This window comes from Asterias amurensis, chromosome 21 (assembly GCF_032118995.1).
Source record: "Asterias amurensis chromosome 21, ASM3211899v1".
Lineage (NCBI taxonomy): Eukaryota > Metazoa > Echinodermata > Asteroidea > Forcipulatida > Asteriidae > Asterias > Asterias amurensis.
Window position 1 is genome coordinate 1131503 of NC_092668.1, and position 17397 is coordinate 1148899.

Consider the following 17397-nt stretch of genomic DNA (forward strand, 5'->3'; position numbering starts at 1 on the left):
ATCCATATGGACTGTAAAGGAGGTAACCCTGTTTCAGCCCTAGGAGTAGGTGGCAACGGCCTCTGGAATAAAATAATTGTAGCCCACACCTTGAAGTGGCCTTCAGGCCTTGTGCGTCTGGCGACTTGCATACAAAAAATAATAGGTGCTCCCTCATTAACCAGTTACAGGCCAGACACTTCACAGGAGCAACAGATGCTGACCAGGGCCCTTTTTCTACATTGCCCCAGGCCTGCTGGTCATTGCCTTGTTGCCCCCCCCCCCCCCCCACACACACACACACACTTGAAACGTTCCTCATAGAGGTGTCAGAGGAGAAAACCGCCAACCCACCTCCCTCTGTTGTACGTACGTCATTATTGACGTCAATAAAACCTAGTGCAGTTAACCTTTATCTGTAGTGATGGCACTATCTTTGCCGTGGCCCCTGTAAAGTGTATACCTAAGCGATCATGACTACTGATTTGCATCATCCTTTTAATGGGAACTGACTCTATTACTTTCCGCCTCGGTTTGATGATCTCGGTTCGAATTGGACAAATAAACATGGCTGGCCGATGATAAAGGTCTATCATGAAAAATATATCCACACTAGTTTTAAGTAAATCGTGTCGGCAAGCCCCGCAAAAAAAGAACACACCATAATGAATAAATCAAGAGGTTCGCTGAATCAGTCCAAAAACAAGAAACCACAAAATTCACACGCACAAATAAAACATGAAATCATAATATGCTTTTCCATCACGACGAACCCATCATGCCTCGCAGTCATAATTCCAAGCAAACCAAGAGTGAAGCCAGCGCGGGAATATGTGTGCTCTTCCAAAACCCTACCCCGGTCTATAAACCAAAACATAAAATGCACTACACACGCTGGACACGATCGATGGCGCGGTCTTTGTTTTTGTTGACAGAGAAAGGAGCGAGTGTGCCAGACGACTTAAAAGTCGGGTAATTCTACGAAGAAATTTAGAGAGTAAAAAACCCTATCGAGCCACGATTCGTAAACCCTATATGTTTAAGAAGATTCCAACCATGTGTTTGGCATTAGTTATCTTGTTTTCGTCTTTTTTTCGTCGTCTATATCAGCCACGCGAGGCTCGTGCTGCCGTTAAATTTGATGCAATTCCACCCTGGTTTTGCGCTCTTGTTTTGTTATCTCGCCAACCACGCGAACCGTCTTCAAGTCGTGCCGCCGCCGCCCCGTTATTCGATTAAGCAGGCCGTCGTGATTTGTTCAGGAGCCCGGCCGATCACACATTAACCCTTTGGGGCACGTTGGATCGAGAGAGAGGGACCCTACCGTACAATCGTCGCGCAGTCCCGGGTTTTTCTCCTCTCCCGCAAGCTATGACTCCGACCGCCGTATACAGAGATAACGTTATTTGCGTTTTGGTAAATCAGGCACGTCGAGTTCCAGGCATTGGATTATGTAATTATACGCGTATCCCGCGGACAGAAAAAAAAAAAACCGGTGGCGGCTGTGAGTTTTTAAAATCTATTTAAGCGCGGAGCTAGCTGGGGAACGGGAAACAACCACTGGATATTATATCAAGCTGCAAAATAAAATATAAATCATGCCAAAAACAACCCTCGAAAACTGCACGACCAAAATCTTTAAACAATGTATAGGACAAAGAATAAAAGGTGTCCAGTCGTATTTGTAGGCAAAATACTGTAGGTCGGTTTCAACCTCGTATTATTATAATTCACAAGAAATTTGATGTTTTTAAAGAGTGACGTACTATACGTTCAATTATTAAGTAGAGCCCGCCCTCATTTGTTCGGATTGTGAAAGCAGGCTTACGTCATGACCACCAAGTCCACTAATTAATAGTAAACATTTTGTGCATAATAATATTAAAACTTGAAATGAATTAAATACATTGGCAAGTTATCTTTTGTTAAGTTTTTTGTTTTGTTTGTTTTAATCTACATACAAGTATTATTTTAACTTTGCACTTTAATCACCTTTAAAATATCGCGCCGGTGTCCCAGCGAGTTTGTCCCCCTTCTGGAATTTAACGTGGTCTAATGGAGGATGTTTCAATAGAGGGCGCTATCAGAAGTGGTTTGTACACAGTTCGCCATAATGAGGTGACAGAATCGCAGGGGAACAGAATCTTCTGCCGCGACGGCTTTAAAATGACGAGAAATATTGCGCCAACTCACGTGCGTTGTGTAACACGCCGGTCGGCTTAAATTCACACGAACACCGCGTTTTCCAAACCTCTTGCCGTCGTCGGGCGGCAAAAAGACTGAGTGTACATTTACCGGGGAAAGGATATAAAAACGTAGAAGGAGGGGAAAGAAGAAAAAGAAAAGAAAAAAAATGTGATCAAGGAGAAACAACTTTAGGGAGGCGGCGTCTGCCTGCACCGTGGTGCGATCAATATGCGGCATTTGGTTCGATATTTACCGCGGGTGAGTAGGAGCTATAGACGGGGGGAAAAGGCTCGTTGGAGTCCGGAGTCCATAGCTCGTTGTTGAAACCATCGGGTCGACTTGGGGGTCGAGCTAGATTTTTTTTCTTTTTTATTCCCGCGTTTTAAATCCACTTCAACTCTTGAACACTTTGTCGTAGTATTTTTTCGGGATGTATAGATCCATTGGGGGAATTGCCTCCTATTTCTATCTTTCTTTTTAGTGTTACTTGTAAAGTTGTTTTGTCGTAAAGAACTTTGTGGGATTTTCAGAGACGATAAAATAACAAAAAACTGTGCGAATGTTTGGACGTGGTTAGCCGGTAATGTGTCAGGTCCATGAATGAGGTCGATCGTTTAAACGATGTAGGGCATATACGACAAGGCGCCATCTAGGGAAAATTACAATAACCTGACTGGGCTTTATTTCAGTGTTTAAAGTGAGGTGTTTTTTATTTTTCAATCAGTGCCCAATTTCATAGAGCTGATTAAGCACAAAAAGTAGCCAAGCACAATCAAATTATGCTTATAAGAATAAGGTTACCAGTCAAACTATCATTGTCACATGAACAATTTGTAACAGGTATTCTGCTCATATCTGCTTAGCAGAATGCAATATTTCCATTGGGCCCTGATTTGAAGATGGGGATGGTTTTAAAATTGTAAAGTCAGCGATTGAACGTAGTTCGAGTTTGGTTCGAGCCCGGTACCTGTCCCGTGGGTTTTAAATAAGTAGTTCGGTTCTATATGTGTTTCTTCTTCTCCATTAGCTTGTCGTCCTAGTTTTAATTCATCTTGCACCCCCATCGGCAAATCCGCCCGTTAAATGAATGCGTAGATGTACTTTTGATTGGGTTCGAACGTTTGGCTTTGGAACCTCAGCCGAGGTATTGAATTGAAGCATCTGAAAGCACACAAACTGTGTGACTTGTGGTATTTTTTTCATTATTCTCTCACAACGTCGACGACCAATCTTAAGTTCAAATGTTCACAGGTTTGTTATTTTATGCATGTTATGTTGACATAAACTAAGTGACACGACTGGTCTTTGACAATTACCAAAGGTGTCCTTAAGCAAATCTTTTATTAATATTTTTTATAGTTTTTTTTAAGTTTTATTTTATTTTATTAGTACAGTTTTGAGATACCAATGTGTATAATAAATAAAACAACACACCTCGAGTCTGCCATCTTGGTTGTATTCCCTGTATCCCAACACGATCATACTGTTGATAATGAACGAACATTGGGGACCAGACTAAATCACTGCCAACCTCGTCCCTGGACACACGTACTTAAAGTAGGTCTCTACGCCGCGAAGACAAAACAACAACCTCAAAACGAAACCTTGAACTCTTTCTTCACCGGGTGAGGATACATGTAAATTCTTCACGATTGGCAATTTCCCCTCATCCCCACGTTCAAAAACTCTACAAGAAGCAAACCGGATTCTGAAGTTGGTGTCAATGTTTCTAAATATCCATCAACATTATTTTGTGAGGGGCCCTAAAGCTGTTCCTGTTTTAGGAAAACAAAAATTAGACTCTGGGATGTGAAACTCAATTTCCAGTTCCGATATCGCTGAGGATGAGCAACAGAACAGCAAGAACTAGATTAAACTTTTGATTGCTGTCATGTCGACGATGTGTCATCGAAACTTGCTCTAATTTATTACACATCGTATTGGAAGATATTATAGAAACCTTGGGCTCATCACTCTAATTTATCTCGTATTTATTCACTAATCATATAGTTTGGACTGTTTTTTGCTAACTGCGGTTTGACCCCATTCTAAACCCTTTTTACAAATTCACTTTAAAGTAATGTGTGGTTACAAACAAAGATATCAATTTGTGTACCCTGAAATGTGAATCAGTTTCACAAATTGTGATGATTCCTATCACAGATTCTTCTTCCTGCGAGGACATAACCGCTCCAGATTTCGGCGATATCTCAAAACGCGACCATCTTTTGAAATGAAACTTTAACAGGGTAAAGACCCGGTGCCACTGCAGCGATAACGAGAACGATAACGATAACTATACGCAAAGACAACGCATTCAATTGGTTGAAAGAGCGTGTGCGTTTTCTGCAAGGAGCAATTCGACCAATATAATGCGTTCTCTTTGCGTCGTGGTCGTTATCGTTTTAGTTATCGCTGCAGTGGGACCGGGCCTTAATTGTATAGTATACAAATGCAAATAGGACTAAAACAATCGAACTGTTCTAAAAAACTAAAGGTAACCTTTGCCTTTAATAGAGAAGACCCTTTTAAATACATGTCCGGCTTTACCCACTTTCTCATTCCACTGTAGTCGGATTAGTCATTCATTATTCCCGATTGCGGCACATCCCACCTTGGGAGAGAAGTAGTTGGAATCGTAGAATGACAAAGAATCCAAGTAAATCCATAGCACCATCGATCTTTAAATCGGCCCGGCGCTCTCTTTCGTTCGGATACAAATGTAAGCCGCAGACGCAAAGCGGTGAAAGTCTCTCCTCCCACTTTGGTGTGTAGCTTCAGCGTTAAAACTTAAAGTGTTGCTCTAGAAAAGGTCGTACTTTGGCATTAACATTCAAAGGAACATTTTTGCAGGTTTAGGACCATCTATAAAGTCATTCCAATTTCTTAATGTCAGTTCAAATTTGATCAATTGGAAAAAGTGATCGCAAAAAGAGCATTATGCAAAAACTGGGGTGTATTTACACCTTGGGTGTAGCGTATGGTGTTAAAATAACACTAAAACCCAGTTTTTGCAGAGTAGGTCTGCTGTTTCCCAAAGTGTGCCTTTGAAAACAACACTCTATTGCACTTTAACTTAATATTATGGAATACTCTAATGGAAAGCGGGAACCTGTGCTGCGGTGTGAGTACCAGTGAAACTCATCCGGCCGTTAGCCCTAGAGGCAAGCTCACGTTCAGGATGCACTCCCAACAATAAAAACCATCGAATCGTTCACATCCCTTTCAGAGATCGGTGATGGGCCGCGATCAGCCACCTCCATTCCCCCCCCCCCCCCGTAAGCGACCCAGTCGAACCCTTAGGGTTGATTCCAACCTCCTGCTCGCCTCGAAACCCGAAGCGTAAAAACGCAAACGTGTGAATTCGTATATTCTTCTTCTTTTATGGTGGCTGTTTTTTCAACTCGCACGCGGAAAAAATGAATAAGAACCATGGAGAAAGAGAGAAATATAAAAGAGAAGGAAAAAAGCACGGAGTTGTTTTTTAACTCACTCGTGCTGTTGTATACGGATGCGTGAATGTTGAAGTCTGTCTCATGTTTTCAATCCTTGATTTCTTTTACGTTTTTTTTTTTTTTTTTTTTTTTTTCAGCTACCCCCCCCCCTCTCTCCTTTGCCTCAGCTTAACATTGTTAATAGGTGGCGTTTTTCATCGGCGTTGTAGGGGGAGCTCAAGGACACGTTTTTGCGAGTTGTATTAAATTAATACAGGAGTAAATTGGCGTGGCAGTTTCTCTGCGTTCTTGGCTTGAACTGTTGGGAAAGGTTGAGTCTATGTTAAAGGTAGGTCATAGATTGGTTTGGGTCAACGGTATTCATTTGGTTTGTAGCCAAAATTATAAAGAAAGATTCCTTAAAAATACATTGTTTACGTCACACATTTGAAACGAGTCATTTTCATCAGTTGACTTGTGCTCTCACCTCCTGCGAAACATTCACTGCTAGGGCAGCCCTGTGACGTCAACATTCGCTTTGTATTCGTAGCATTCCCAGGAAGTATGAACCGGGCTAAAGCCTACCAAGAAATCCGAACAAAAATGGCGGCAAAGGTCTACGTTCAACCAGTCAGAAACCCACCTTTATCCCACCCCTCTCTCTCATACACCGCATAAACAAAACCGCACATAAAAAACAAGAACTAGGTGAGCCATTCGGAGAAGGAATATGATCGTGGCTGGCAATCATCCCGTAGACCTTTACACATCAACGTATTTTAATTCCCGTTTTACTCGTCCCTGGCTCTTCTTCCCCCTCCTGCGTGACCGGGTACTTGCTTAGCCGCACTGTGTAACGTGGATTCTAATTCGTTAGTCGGCGTGCGAGTCACGTAGGATAGCAACCCCCCCCCCCGTGTCCTCTGGCGTTATACAGCCCCCTCTTTTTCTCTTCGCGTTCCTACTGCCTCCGTAGGGTTTTATGTTTTCATCCACAGCGCTGTGAGATTGCGCGAATGGTGTCAGTTAAAAATGTCCGTAGCACTCAGCAATTCAGAGTTGAATATACGATCAGTTAAACGCCATGTTGTGACGTCACCGCTTGGTATTCGGCGAAGACCGCGATAGTTGCATGCTTTAACAGTCGCCCTGGCTACGTCTTCCTATACGGCATTCCATTGTGCGACCTTTATTCAAACTTTGCTTCCTTTTTTTGCGTCGCAATTTTATATCCGTCGCAATGTTTTTCCCGTCGCATTGTTTTTTCCGTTGCGTTGTTTGCCCGTTTGTTTTTACACGAGACTGCGATACTGTTTCTATGCTATTATATTACATGCAGTCCATATGTCTAAAATACAGTATAGTTATTATATGCTGATGTGGCAGGGTTGCAGAAACAGGAATGGAAGAAATCTTGTTGTTATTTGAGATTTGTTAATGACGTGATTTTTTGCATGTTTGATTCGTTTTTAAATTCTTGTTTTCTTGCTGACTATCCTTTCTGTTCGATTTGTTCGTTAATTGAAAACCTCTTGTGTTTCTAAAGTGACTTGCCTCCAGAACGCCGTGTGAAAACATGGCATATTCATTGTGTGTCCTGCCATCCAACTGTCATCTCATGATCTCACTGCAACACAAACTTGGGGTAGGTAGTTACAATTATCAAAATTGATACGTGATCTCTACTCCTCACCTAGTCAAGCGGCTTTCTCGCACATGGCGGCAAGACTGTGTACCTCAAATCATGAAAATTTGATGACACGTACGCGCGGGCTTTATCACTTTCTTGCCACCCTTCTTTTTTTCTCTTCGATCGGCCCGTCGCATGTTCCACTCCCGTGCATTTTTCATAAATCTATATACCGCGAAAGAGAGCTTTTTTATTTGGACTCACGAAAAATATCCCAAGGCACACATAACATGATGTGTGTCGTGGGGGGGGGGGGCTAGGGGTAGTGTAGAGCAGATACTCTCGTAATATTTTATGGTGTATATTTCAAGCTACTGTAGCAGTCGCTCCAGCCCTTTTTGTACGGTCGATACGAGTGTATTTGTTTTGGGTCGAGTGGCGAGGCCCGAGTATTTGGGGCTTAAGATCGTCCGAGCATGGAGCAATAAACTAGGTGCTCCAATGGTCCGAGCACAACTGTTTCGGGCTGTACGCGGTGTGACGCGATGTCATGGGGGACCAATAGTTGCTGGTTGACTGAGGAAAATGGCAAATCAGTATTCGGTTTGTTGATGGCGTGCACTTAAAGTCCTGTTGGTAAAGTGTTGGTATCAACCTAACAACCTCTTTCCCACCGTCGGCAAATTGGGGCGCAACTTTTGTAGCATGAAGTGAGCCCTCTGCGGTGGTCGAAGTTGATGCAGCTGAATGACATTTTTTTTAGCGTGCCCCCCCCCCCCCACAAATCCAGCCAGGCTCATAGATACTCATTCATAATATGGGCCATTTGAACTGTGAAGGGATTAACACTATTTCAGCACCAAAAGTAGGTGGCATCGTACCGATGGTGACAGTTGATTTGGGTCCAAATATTAAATCGGGTATAAGTGAAGCCCTGACGTTAAAGTGGCCGTCCGGCCTTGCGATCTCGCTTGAAAACAATATATAAACAAACAAGTGTACACAAAATCAAATCGAGGACGTACTTATAGTTTGTGCAAACACGCTGATGCTGATACCAACACCCCTCCATAGATACTTGCACAAAACATATTTCGAAGCATAGTCTGGCAGAAAGATGGCATGTCGAACCATGGACCCTCTCTGGTAGACTTCATTCGTATAACCGTTCGTTCGTCAATATAAAGAAGACAATCCACCATAGACCTTTACCACGGTGTGACCAAACTGAGGCTGGACGAAATAATAGTCTGGTGCCATGTTTGCGCAATGAATGTTAGCAATCATTACTGTCATGGAAACAGGGAACATGACCAAGATGGTGACAGCGTGGTATTAGAAAGAGTGTCGCCGATTTTTTTTTTCTTCCAAATAGCCACCTACCCGCTACTATCCGATTCCTATAGCCGTACCGTTTAACGAGACCTCTTCACTGCCCTCGTAGTTAAAATAAAATAAAATGGTTTATGTCTAGGGGCTTCATTGTTTTTAGTATTTTTACGATCACGTTCAAGTTAATAAAGAATCTACTGCGTTAAAAATTCTTGAAAAGTTGCTGGTTCATCCCGGTTAACCCAGTTCATAAAAATTACTGTCGACCTTCGAAATATACATAAAAAAGGTCTTTGACTGTTTTATTCTTTATAGTCTCGCTTCGCAGAGCAGATAGTGAAAGGACTTTGGGGAATTCAGCCTTTGATAACACAAGCCCGTACTTTGGCACACAGTCAGAGTTTGCCATGAAAAACACACTTGCCTTAGGGCCCGCGGCAGATTTATTCATTGGAAAAAATATATGTAGATAGAACAACAAGCAATATTTTCCGAATTTTCAAAATGGCTGCCATTGCTTGTTAATCTACCTATTTTTTTTTTCTTCAAAGGAATGCGATACCGATACATGATGGAGTAATTCTTTTGCAGCCGGTGACAGCTAAATGGGCTGTGCATGACGCCTTTTTCATTCAACATTTTCATTCCATGAAGGAATAAGAACACATTCCTCCTTGCTGTTCGCCAGAATTCCATGCTTACATAATCAAAGCACGGAGGAAGGAAATCAAAGGCACACTCCCATAGCCCATTTGCATTTAATTGCTCTCGTCCTGTCATTGATGTAATTTGTGTTGTAACTTATAATATTTATTCTTTTTTTCTTGGTGTTCCGTGTTTTTTAGCGTAGGTCTTTTGTGGCCTTTGTGTCTTTTATATATCTATATTTTTCAACATATTTATTGTAATTCAAATACATAAGCGTTTTGCTGTGACTTTTGAAATAATAAAAACCATCTCTCTACCGTGACGTGCCACGTCTAACTTTGTCGTGACATATCTTCAGACTAACTGGACCAAAGCTCACAGTGAGCAATCCTATCACAACACTCCGAAGTCGTGCATCCGGGATTGCGCTCTCTTTATAGCTAAGACGGACGCTGGAGGCGCTTTTCCAGTATTTATTCAGGTCTCACGAAACCTTCCGACGTTAATTCACGCCTCTGCGTCTCGTCAAAGAATCGTCATCGTCCGGGCTGTTGCTAGGCAACAGTGAGCCGCACTTTTCATTCAGCTACTAAATCTCACCTTTGGGCTCGGTATTTTTCTTGAAACAAATCGTCAGAAACAATAATATTATATGATTTGAGCGGCTGACCAGTTTCAACAAAAGCAACGTGGTTTTTGTTGCATAGCAAACTGGTGTGCTTTGAGCACCACGATGGGATTACGCCCCCTGGCGTTTCACGCAAATTGAAGCTTCGCCTACCGTTCTATGGTCTCTGGGTTTGGCGTTTGGCTTGAAAGAGCTTCATTGGCCCATAGAAAGGACAAAGATTTGGCCAATGGAGCTATCATTTTTAATAGCTCCATGATAGGCCCAATCTGACGTTATGCGCTGGAGATGCTTGCAACTGTAATAATATAATAGACTGGTATACGTCTGGTAGTCTATTTATCAGTATTGAAGACATTTATCCGACATGTTGTCACCATAGAGCTTCCTCCATGCTCCAACGAACCACACTTTGAACCATTTTGTCCGACATGTTGCCACTCCATCGAACCACACATTGTACCTGCAGTGACGATCACCTGGTACTATTTTAAAGCATGGTAATTGACGGGCCCACAATCTTCTTCAAGATGAGCGCACTGCAGATAAAAATGTATCTAATGGTGATTGAAAACAGCACAACAACCCAAAAACCTCCAGGCTCATCATTTCATTACATACTTTCAAAGACTCGACGAAAACTTCGATCAATAGTTTGCTTTATCTGGTTTAGATTCTAGTACTTTGTTTCAAGCGTTTCGGTGTAGCCTACTCTACTTGCCCTTTTTGCCTTAACGGGCCCCGGGAGTCATACCCCAAAAAAGTACGCTAAATAGATCAGCCGTTGTGGCTATCACGTTTTGTCAACGCACCGCCGCCACTTTGCAGCAAGTCACGTACCACACGGGGAAGTGTGAACCGAGACAAAGAAAAGAAAGCAGATGGGCCAGACTCTACGTCACTCTACGGCTCTTTCATGTTTGTTCGCATTCATGTGATTTGATTTTCATTATTATTAAGGTTCTTGAACTTTAATATTTTGCATTAATATTTTGTATTTATTTGAGCGACGTATTAAAGGAACACGTTGCCTTGGATCGGACGAGTTGGTCAAAACAAAAGCGTTTGTAACCGTTTTGTATATAATGCATATGGTTGGAAAGATGTTTTAAAAGTAGCATACAATGATCCACACAAGTTTGCCTCGAAATTGCGTGGTTTTCCTTCTACTGTGCGAACTATCACCGTCGGCCATTTATGGGAGTCAAAATTTTGACCCCCATAAATGGACGTGTTAGTCGACGAGGTAAAAGGAAAACTACGCAATTTCGAGGCATGTTTGTGTGGATCATTGTATTCTATTTTTACAACATCTTTCTACCCATATGCATTTTATAAAAAACGGTTACAAACGTTTTTCAAAGACCAACTCGACCGATCCAAGGCAACGTGTTCCTTTAACTATTGTATAATGATACTTTAGGAAGAGTTCTCGAAAAAGTGTACGTTTACGATAATTTCATACTTAGCGTGTAAGTACATGATAACTCTCGTGTATGTACATAAAAACTTATCGTGTACGTACACGCTAAGTTTGGAAATATCGTGTACGTACACACAAACTTGTGCATGTACGTACAAGAAAAGTCTTAAACTTATCGTGTACGTACATAATACGTCCAAAAATGGCGTGTATGTACATCAAAAAATTGGACTTACTGTGTTAAGACTATCGTTTACGTACATAGTAAGTTATTGTATACGTACACGACCATTTGTTTTTATTCGTCTGGCGGCAAAACCCTTCCGTAAGAACTTGAAACAACCAAGTTGTTTTTTTCTTTCAAATACCACCCCCCCCCCCCTCCGCATTATAACAGTTTAGATTCATACTAAAAACTAGCTAACCAACTATAGATTGTAATTCAGACAATCCCAGGGCACCATATAATCACGAACTACATCTTCTAGTGCTTAGTCTAATGATCTGGTCCATGATTACATGAGCAGAATCCGTCCACTGCTTGCACCGTCTACTAAACCACGCTCAATCAGAAACGATCTGTCCACACGAGCCCTTTTAGCATTTAATTGTATATTTTAATAATGGAAGCTAAAAATCATTATGGTGGTAAGAAGAAGCAGATAGAGAAAAAAATGATCCTGTATTAATCAGGGAAGAAAATCCCATCAGAGACTAAATAAAACGAGTGCTGATTTGGTTACCTTTCCCCCTCCTTCGGAAAGGGGGGGGGGGGAGTAGCAGGGGGTGGCAAGGATTATTAACTAAAATTACGAGAGTCGAGTGCATGATCGGTTAGTGAACCGTAAGAGCTTTTACAGTGGGCCGTGGATTTATTGAAATGGACGGCCACGCTCTGGCGAGATTAACTCACTAAATTCAGGTCATCTCTCTTCGTAGTTTTGCGGTTTACTTTCATGACATTAAACCCTAATAATGGTGATTTATGAAATCATGCTACGGCAGATTCGCCCCGGCGTGGGTTTCGTTCCCCGTTGCTCTGCGGGTAGTGTATTTAAAAGCGAAGCGGTGTGCGAATCCGATACTCTGCGTGTTGGTTTTTGTCACTACACCGTACTGAAATGAGATGGAGCGAGCAAGAGATAATTCGTATACAAACATTGTCGTTTTACGGACGTATTGATATGGCTAGTAGTGGATGTAATGCAAAAGAAAAAAGTGTTTTGTCTTTAAAGGTATTGTACAGGATTTGTAGAGCTGACATAATACAGACAGTGTTTATGTTTTGTGTGACCGACCACACACGATTCAACAAACCCGGGAAAACCAAAGAAAACCATTAAAATTTACGAATTTTATTTTTTTAATATTTTTTATTAAAGGTAAATGAGTGAGTAATTATGAAATATGAATGAGTGAAGCTTAATGTTGTCATAATGTTAAACAAAGAAAACAAATTGTATCTGTGTTAACGCTGGGCAAAAAACGCAGAGTTTCAAGAAAAGCCTTTAAAGGCAGTGGACACTATTGGTAATTTTCGTTCATAGTTATCTCGCAATTTTGACGACCAATTGAGCTCAAATTTTCACAGGTTTGTTATTGCATGCATATGTTGAGATACGCTAAGTGAGAAGACTGGTCTTTGACAGTTTACCAATAGTGTCCAGTGTCTTTAAGTGAATAGGCATCAAAACAACACTGTGATGTCATACCGAGGACTCATTTTTGTTAACCCGTCACAAACGTGTTTACGTGCAAAAAGCCTCTCTGAAAATTAAGCTGATCAAAATGTCAGAAAGAAGAGATTCGTGATGGGAATATTACAGAATTGATGAGGAGAGGTTTTCTTTTCGTCAAATACTGTGGATGGGAATAACATCAGCTTGAGTGACCAGGGGAGTTCTCGAGAAAGGGGACAGGACACAACCCGATGGAAGGGGCATAGCAACGGCGACTAAAACAAAAACACTAGTTCACAAAATTTGAAAATTGAGCTAGTTTTTCTGGTGACATTGCAGCAACATTGCAACGCAATAAACTTCAAACTTACGACAAAATAATAACGAAACACATAACGACAAAATATAAATGGTCAAGTTTGTTTAAGTGATTTCGTTCAAGTTGATCTTAAATGTTAATATTCTAGTGATGGTGATCGAACAAAAGGCTACACACTTAAAAACAACCAATTGGCAGCCACTCACACTACACCATATCGTGTGTATTTGTGTTGCGCGTCCGAGCAGCTGCGACAAACTTGTGCCGTTTGTGACGATCCACCACCTGAGCGTATGGGTAAACACTATTGACACCGTCTTTGTTTTCGCATAAAAACATCTCATATCTTATCGTAAGTCAACATAAACTTCGTCATTTTTTTTTTATTCATTTTTTTTATTTTTTATTATTGTTATTGTTTTTTTTTTTTGGTTTTTTTTTTTGGGGGGGGGTTCTCTGTCTCTCTGTATTGTGAAAATATCATTTCGGTGTGATATTGTGAGATTAAAATCAGACTATTGGACGATATTGTGTGGAATTATGGTGCAGAAGTTTTTGAAGGGCTAGGGATAAAAAAATAAACTGTAAACCACTGATCGGAGCCAGGTGGACTTTGGTTGCCGTTTTGTATCGCACTTTCTGATAGACGTCGTAGAGGGTTTTGTTGATAAACTATTGACGATAACTTATTGATTGTACAAACAGTGGACGAGGTCAAAGTTAACGAGGTCAAAGGTCGCACTGGCAGAAATCATCTTAAAGGGAAAGTATAACTATTATAACGCTATGCCGAATTCTGGCTGATTTGCTCGAAAATTCTGATTTAAAATATACATGCTATTTTCATACAGATAAAGAAAGTTATAAGCTTTCATTGGTGTTGCAAGAAATCAATCAACAAACAATTACTGGTATGTTGATACAAAGAAACTGGCCAAAATTGTATTAAACCCTGATGATAAAATAAAATACAATGTTTTGTATGTCGATTGTGAAGCTTTCATTGTTACTGACAGAAAGTGTTACAACAAATTTGGTGACCTACATTTGTTCGTCAGAAACGTTTGCGATGCATTGATATAGTCAACGTAATTCCATGGGACAAACTGTTGAAAGTTGACGGCTTAAAGTGTTCTGGTTCATTTGCATTAATACGGAATCGTATTGCCACCACATGAACAACAAAGGTATTTCTCTTATCGTTTACGTAGTATCGTGTACGTACACGATAAGTCCATACGTATCGTGTATGTACACGACAAATTCAATATCGTGTATCATTCTTTCTAACGACGCAGTGAGCGGCCTCGGTGTTTAGGTCTTCACAGCAGAGAAACTGAAACTTCTCCGGATGCAAGATGCTATTCTTATCAAGACACTTCCATTCAAAGATGTCATGTCATGATAGCTCATACTAAAATATTCCCACGCACAAATTGCGCAGGTCACTTTAAATAGCAGTCATTTGTGTTTCAGGTTGAGATAACATTCTTTCCATTGAGCTGTCATCAATCACATTAGGAAGTATAGCTATCAGTATCGTCATATAGCAGACAAACTGACACCATTTTAGAATAAGGTCGCTACCTTTTTTGTATCCACACCTTTATTAGGGGAAGACGTTTGGTACTCACTCCTAAAATAAGGATAAACACAACTTACTTTGTGCAGCAGCTCTCGATAGTACAAAATGTTTGTTTTGACAACCATTTAACTTCGAAGTAATGTGGTTATGGAAAAAGTTATATCAGTTTGTATGCCCCAAATTTGAAATTGAGAATCGTTGCTGTCACAATTGTTTCTCTCTTATCGTGTATTCTAATAATACGGATTATTATCATTCCTGCGTGGACTAAATCACTCCGGATTCTCGGCGATATCTCAAAAGCGCTGCCACATTTTGAAATAAAATGTTCACGGGTTAGTTTTGTTGTGTTGTTTATATTAATAATAATGTGGTTTTAAAAAATCGAACGGTTCCAAAGACCAAGGATATACTTTGCCTTTAGGGCGGTTGCAAGGGGCAGCTAATATAGACGTAAATATTAATGTTAATTTCTTGTCCATGTTCACTGCAATGTCCGTGATGACGTCAATAGTTACTGACGTAACTTATAACGTTGTCGATTGTGGTCAGTGAGTCATAAAACCTGATGTGAAAGTTTAAGAAAGCATTTCAGTCCTGTCTTGAATGTTTCCTTTAAGCAACAGGACTTCGTGGATAGAAATCATTCACAGACGTATTTGGCAGCCGTCACGCAGTAGCAGAAATCCCCCACTTGTTTAATTTCCCGGATGTTCTGTTCTACATCTCCGTTGTGTAAGAATGAGTTAATATAATAAGAACAAAAGCCATGCACCTCCCGCGTTGGATACCCGTGTTTAATTTCCTACCGGAAGTCAAGGGGCCAGTCTAGGATGGTTAAACATCGGTTTAAAGGCTCTGGACACGTTTTGGTAATCACTCAAAAACTATTAGCATAAAAACTTCCTTTTGGTAAAGAGCAATGGAGGGCTGTTTTAGAATAAAACAATGTAAAAAACGACTCCCTCTGAAAAACGTTGTTTTTTGAGAAAGAGGTAATTTCTCACTAAAGTATTTGAATCTGAAAGAGACTTCATTCAACTCAATATAACCGAACCGAGGTTTGAAGTTCAAATAGTCTGACTCCTTTCTCATACAATGAGAAACACTGGTATTGGTATTGAACACAAAGGGAACATGACGAAGATAGTGATACCAATCATTAAAGTTCTCCCCAACATAACGTTTCACTTCATTAAAAACATTTAGCCTTGCTGGAAATTGTTTTTAAAGTAACAAAACAAAAACAGACCATTACAAAAAAACCTCTTCCCCCAAATCTGGCCCGGGCGTACCTACGACACAGTGTCCAATAACCGAGTAAATCGAACTACCAGGCCCGTGGGAAAACTCTTCAACGATCACGCCCCTTCCTTCGATATGCCTGAAATGAACACAAAACAGCAACTTGGGGATTGACTTTGGGATTTCGAACTATACACTGGATTTATCGAAACGACGAGTCGACACGCGAGCGTCTATTTTCAGCGGTGTAGTGATCGGTCACTCAATGGTTTGTAGGCGAAGGTGTTATCGTCGACGGTTGAGGTAAACCATGGTTTTAAACCCCGTCTCTTAAGATGGTGGTGATGCCTTGTCTAGACAAGTCACAGCATTGTAGTTTGTTCCAGTTTCAGGCCTCAGTGAAACCGGGAACACGTCTTCTTCATGTTCTCATCACTCCATTTATTCACAAGTCTCATAGACTACAGTCCAAGTCGCTCAATTACATCCATTCGTTTCATTACGAAAACTAGACCAGCCGGAGACTATACACGTTCTAATTCATCTCTGTAGATCATTATCTCGGCAGATTGGGCCAAGTTTAGGGATCGACAGAGCACGCGACACCGTACGTTAACCATTTAACTTAAACGAGTCGAACAGAGCATTCTGATTCCGCGCTAAAGATTGTACCAACAGACCAGGGGCCGATTTAACGAAACTTTACGCAACTGCGTAAGTCCACTTGCGCAACGTTTATGACGTAAGTTGCGTAAGTCCACTTGCGCAACGTTTATGGCGTAAGTTGCTCCATATACGTTGCGCAAGTGGACTTACGCAGTTGCGTTAAGTTTTGTTAAATCGGCTGCAGGACAACTGACAAATCTGCAGAGCACACGCCACCGGCGTACGTTGACCATTAAACTTAAAGGCAGTGGACACTATTGGTAATTGTCAAAGACTAGCCTGCACAGTTGGTGCATCTCAATCTCAATCTTGAGCTCAATCGGTCATCGAAGTTGCAAGATAATAATGAAAGAAAAGACACCCTTGTCACATGAAGTTGTGTGCGTTTAGATGGTTGATTTCGAGACCTCAAGTTCTAAATCCGAGGTCTCGAAATCAAATTCGTGGAAAATTACTTCTTTCTCGAAAACTATGGCACTTCAGGGGGAGCCCTTTCTCACAATGTTTTATACCATCAACCTCTCCCCATTACTCGTCACCAAGAAAGGTTTTATTCCAATAATTATTTTGAGTAATTACCAATAGTGTCCACTTCCTTTAAACGAATCGAACAAAACATTCTGATTCCACGTAACACCATGT